The sequence below is a fragment of the Chiloscyllium plagiosum genome, chromosome 28 (assembly GCF_004010195.1).
Source record: "Chiloscyllium plagiosum isolate BGI_BamShark_2017 chromosome 28, ASM401019v2, whole genome shotgun sequence".
Taxonomy (NCBI): Eukaryota; Metazoa; Chordata; class Chondrichthyes; order Orectolobiformes; family Hemiscylliidae; genus Chiloscyllium; species Chiloscyllium plagiosum.
In genome coordinates, this window is record NC_057737.1 from 8,360,784 (window position 1) to 8,366,783 (window position 6,000).

The 6,000-nt window shown below is 44.5% G+C and overlaps 1 pseudogene; it reads right to left on the reverse strand.

The window, feature by feature from the left end:
* LOC122564211 overlaps positions 1–6,000 on the reverse strand; it is a 43,346-nt pseudogene that overhangs the window by 18,847 nt on the left and 18,499 nt on the right.

The window sequence follows — 6,000 nt, forward strand, 5'->3', positions numbered from 1 at the left end:
TGTTTGTATCTGCTTCATAACAGAACTTATGAGAAATGTTTCAACAGCATTTGATAATTATCCCCATGGTACGCTCATTCAGAAGGTCAGGAGGAATGGGATTCAGGGGAACATAGCTGTCTGGATCCAGAATTGGCTGGCCAACAGAAGACAGCGAGTGGTAGTAGAAGGAAAATATTCTGCCTGGAAGTCAGTGGTGAGTGGTGTTCCACAGGGCTCTGTCCTTGGCCTCTATTGTTTGTAATTTTTATTAATGACTTGGATGAGGGGATTGAAGGACGGGTCAGCAAGTTTGCAGACGACACAAAGGTTGGAGGTGTCGTTGACAGTATAGACGGCTGTTGTAGGCTGCAACGGGACATTGACAGGATGCAGAGATGGGCTGAGAGGTGGCAGATGGAGTTCAACCTGGATAAATGCGAGGTGATGCATTTTGGAAGGTCGAATTTGAAAACTGAGTACAGGATTAAGAACAAGATTCTTGGCAGTGTGGAGGAACAGAGGGATCTTCGTGTGCAGATATATAGATCCCTTAAAATGGCCACCCAAGTGGACAGGGTTGTTAAAAAAGCATATGGTATTATGGCTTTCATTAACAGGGGGATTGAGTTTAAGAGCTGTGAGGTCTTGTTGCAGCTCTATAAAACTTTGATTAGACTGCACTTGGAATACTGCATCCTGTTCTGGTCGCCCTATTATAAGAAAGATGTGGATGCTTTGGAGTGGGTTCAGAGGAGGTTTACCAGGATGCCGTCTGGACTGGAGGGCTTATCTTATGAAGGCAGCAGTTGTGGAGGCAGGGTTATTGGGGACATTTAAGAGACTCCTGGACATGCATATGGTCACAGAAATTTGAGGGTGCATACATGAGGATCAATGGTCGGCACAACATTGTGGGCTGAAGGGCCTGATCTGTGCTGTACTGTTCTATGTTCTATGTTCTATCAATGATTGTCAGGACATGGAATACTTCAGGACTTGTTGTGGGAGAGACCATAACAAGCTTGAATTGAATAGTTCAAAAATTTGAAAAAAAGCAGTTTGGCAGAAAAAAAAAACTGGCATTACTGAAGATAGGAAGATTTAACACCATAGCTGACAAGATGGGCTGATTTAATTTTAGGGTCTTTTTAAATGTATGATTGACAACTGAGCACATAGATTAGTGACAAAAGTATAAATTGCTGGAAAAGCTCAGCAGGTCTGGCAGCAGCTGTAGAGAGAAATCAGAGTGAATGTTTCGGGTTGAGTGATCCTTCCTGAGTACATAGATTGGTGATGTTGTTAACGGCGCTTTGTGATATGCAGTTGAGTTTGAGCTGAGCTGTAAAGGATCTATGGAATCAGCTGCCAGAGGATGTGGTGGAGGCTGGTACAATTACAACATTTAAGAGGCATTTGAATGGGTATATGAATAGGAAGGATTTGGAGGGATATGGGCCGGGTGTTGGCAGGTGGGATTAGATTGGGTTGGGATATCTGGTCGGCATGGACGGGTTGGACCGAAGGGTCTGTTTCCATGCTGTACATCTCTATGGCTCTATGACTCTATAAAGGACAAACCCTTCTTTGCAAGGACATTAAAAAAGGATGTTTCCTGCTATCTCAGGTTTTTTTTCCTCCATGTGACTAAACTAAATCTGTCCCTTGTTGGATTCAGTGTGCTATTTCAAACATGCATTGGAACCACAACTTCTGTATTTCTAGCCTTACCATGAATGCGAGTATTAAAGTCTGATTAATAATGGCATGGGTTCCAAGTTGCCTCATTAATTAACCCTGTGAACAGGAAAGGAACAGACAATAAATGAACTCTTGCAGAAGCAAACTAATGTGATATGATAAACAACTATACAGGATATAATTAACCTAATAGCAGAACCCAAATACATATTGTGTTCTTTTATATTGTGGTCAGGACCAACCTCTCATCACTGTGTGTGTGTGTGTGTGTGTGTGTGTGTGTGTGTGTGTGTGTGTGTGTGTGTGTGTGTGTGTGTGTGTGTGTGTGTGTGAGTGGAAGGTATGATTTTTTTCTTTAGCAATGAGGTCGTTTATTTACCTACAAGGAACGTTCCAATATGAAAAGACCACCATTCGATACACATCATGACCATGCTGGGAACCGCCAGCCGTAGAAAGGGACCCCATTCCTGCAGGCAGTCAGTGGACCATCCTACAGAGACAACAATGGAGTTACTAACACAGCGCAGAAAGCACCTGAGAAGCACATAAACAGAAAGGAAGATAGGGCAGACCAAAAATAAAGCACATTATTATCATCCAACTCAACTCAGTTTTCAAACTGACCCCGAGGATTTTCCTCTGGGTCCTTTAGCCATGAAATGTATCACTGTTAGGGGTGATTATATAATGTGTGAGGAACAGCACTCACAGGGAGTGCTTTATGGAAATTATAGCAGCGCAGTTCTGTAGGGATACATTTGCCTGTGATCTCCTCCGTGGTCTGTAGCCTCTTGACCTTCCCTGTCGAGACTCGAACAGGAAACATGGTCCATGGTTGGCAAGACGTTGGCAGCATCCATAGGAATGTAACACAGCATGAAGCAGGAAAGGGAGGGTAGAACCAGAGACAGAAAACAGGAAACTGATCAATAAATAAGGAGCTTCAAGCAAGCAAGTGAGTTCCATGGAGGAAATTTGATAAAATTCAAATATAACCCTTCCAATGTTTCTTTCCATTAATTTTATTGGGAAAAGGAATTGAATAAGCTGTTCATCTGGTGAATATTGCAATCTTGACCATTGTAATATATCGCCGAAACCTACCTCCCCAGCTCTGAACATGCAACTTCTTCCATCGAATGTACCCGAACAGGAGGAGAAGCTGACAGTACTGAGAAGCAACATTGGCAGAGGCCGAGCCCCTGGAAAACACCAAGTTCTTGGACTGAAGGTGGTTTCAAATGAAGCTTTGGATCACCATTCAGTGAAAATTTCATTAGTCAGATATTTCAGAATGTTAAAACTTATTTGTTACTTACAGCACTCCCAGCGTCAGCACGTGGAGGAAGAGGTAATTGATGACAGCATTGAAGATGTTGGTGATGAAACCAACAAACACCTGAGGCATGATGATCCCCTGAGGTGGGAACAAAGCAATAGAGTCATTCCTGGCATTGTCCGTCAATAAACCAACAGGGTGTGTGGCATGGTGCCGAAGTTGAGGGAAAATAGGGTGCAACTGCTCTACCAATGCCCATCTTTGGGGTACAAACTGTCTCCCACATAAGAGGATCCCCTTTCCCTCACTTGGAGCAGGTTCATTGCTGGAACGTTGCTGATAGTAGGTGCGGATGACTTGCCCACATTTCAGTGAAATCATCAAGTGAAAATTCTTTATGGCCCAGGGAGTTACTCCATCTCTCATTGTGCTTCCCCAGACTGCTAGAGATTTGAATTCATTGGCTTTAGTCACTAGCCCTGACCAATGTCCTAATCAGCCATTCCCCTGAATGTACCGTTTCTCACTCTGTGTTGGCCTCAACAATAGAATATTCAAAGAGAAGGCAAGAGTTGCTCCTTTGACATCTTGGAGTCTCAGACACTATCAGTACATCAGCATAGAGCGCCTGCTGATATCCAGTGTGAATACAGCTGGAGAGAGACAGACAGTGATTGAAAGCAAGAAGACTCTGCAATAATTTCCACATTCACATTCTGGGTGATTGCCTGGTGAAGCTGCCCAATGTAGAAACCATCTCCTTTTATCTCTTTGATTTCACTGGCATGACAATGGATCCTACATTTGAGACCAACTCCACCAGATTACTGACCAGGCAGTGAGGGTGGGAATGACATCTAGTTGATCAATTTGGGCTCAGAATGCAATTCCAATCATCCAGATACAAGCAGTAGTCCAGTGAATAGGGCAGATGGATTTAAGGGGAAGGTAGAAAGGCAGATGAGGGAGAAGGGAATGGAAAGATCATTCTGATCAGGTGAGAAGAAGGGAGGGGCAGGGGGAAAGAGGGCCATTTGTGAACCAAACATCAGCATGGACCCACCAATGGAAAGAAGCTACCCTGTTAATACTTAGGAATACAGTGTAGAGGCATGATCATTTCTAAATTAGCTTCTGAAATATTTTGATTCATTTGTCTAAATACAGTTGGCCATTGAAAATGGAAGTGGAATTGACAATTTGCAATGCTATCTTAATGCAGCAATTATTGAATCTCATTCACACTCCAACATTCAGTGACATTTACCTGGCTTTGAAGGTATCTGAGCTCTAGGTCATAAAGAATCGCTGCCTACGGGAGAAGATTGAAAACCATTAGGAGCAGACAGATAATCGATCACTGTTCAAGGAGTAAAGGAATTTCCACTTATATATCTGCAAAAGTGTTGGGGTTGGTCACAACATTATTGCAGACTGTTGACACAGGCCCTCCACCCCACACTTTAGCTGACTAGGGTTTATACTGGTGAAGTTCTGTGTGACCATATTAGCTGTGGGTCAGCTGATAGCTCACTTCCTCCTGAGTTTGGTTGTGCACTCACCTCCACAGTGAAAGACTGCAAACATGACGCTCTGAATCAGGCAAAAGTGAGGACTGCAGGTGCTGGAAATCAGAGTCTAGATCTGTGCTGGAAAAGCACAGCCAGTCAGGTAGCATCCGAGGAGCAGGAAAATTGACATGTCAGGCAAAAGCTCTTCATCCTCTGAATGCAGGGCTGAGGGAGTGCTCCACTGTTGGATGTGCCATCTTTTAGATGCAGAGCCAAAACAAGGTCTCACCTGCTCCATTAGTTCAATGTAAATGATTGCAAAGCAGCTATTTGAAAAGCAACAGGACTTCTTCCGGGCATCCTGGCCCTCAGTTGATTAAAAATACATCTTTATTCAGCCATTTACTGTATTGCTGTTTGTGACAGCTTTTTGCACACAAATTTGCTGTTGTGATTTTTGAGAAGGTGGGGGTGAGCTACCTGCTGTGGGTTGATCCACTATGCCCTTAGGGAGGGAATTCCAGGATTTTAACCTAGCAACAGTGAAGGAACGGTGATATATTTTCAAGTCAGGATGGTGAATGGCTTTGCAGGGAACTTCCAGGAGGTGGTGTTCCCATGTTTCAGTATTAGACTCGCCAGCTTTAAGGGCATTTAAATAGTCATTGGATAGGCATTTGGACAAGAATGGAATAGTGTATGTTAGATGGGTTTCAGATTGGTTCCATGGGTCTGTGCAACATCGAGGGCTGAAAGGCTTGTATTACACTGTAATGTTCTATGTTCTATGTTCTGCTGCTCTTATCCTTCTAGACAGAAGTGGTCATTGGCTTGGAATGGGCTGTCCAAGGATCTTTGGTGAATTTCTGCGGTGCATCTTGTAGATGGTCCACACTGTTGCTACTGAGCGTTGGTAGTGGAGGGAGTGAATGCTTGTGGATGTAATGCCAATAAAGCTAGCTTCTAAAGTGTTGGTGGAGCTGCACCCATCCAGGCAAGTGGGGAGTATTCCTGACGTGCCTTGTAGATGACGACAGGCTTTGGGGAGTCAGGAGGTGAGCTTCTCACCGTGGTATTCCTAGTTTCTGACCTGCTTTTGTAGGTATTGTATTTATATGGCAACAGGAGAATCGACGTTTCGGGCATAAGCCCTTCTTCAGGAATGAGGAGGGTGTGCCAAGTAGGCTAAGATAAAAGATAGGGAGGAGGGACTTGGGGGAGGGGCGTTGGGAATACGATAGGTGGAAAGAGGTTAAGGTGAGAGTGATAGGCCGGAGAGAGGGTGGGGGCGGAGAGGTCAGGAAGAAGATTGCAGGTCAAGAAGGCAGTGCTGAGTCTGAGGGTTGGGACTGAGAAAAGATGGGGGAAGGGGAAATGAGAAAGCTGGAGAAATCTGCATTCATCCCTTGTGGCTGGAGGGTTCCTGGGCAGAAGATGAGGCGCTCTTCCTCCAACTGTCGTGTTGCTATGGTCTGGTAATGGAGGAGTCCAAGGACCTGCATGTCCTTGGTGGAGTGGGAGGGG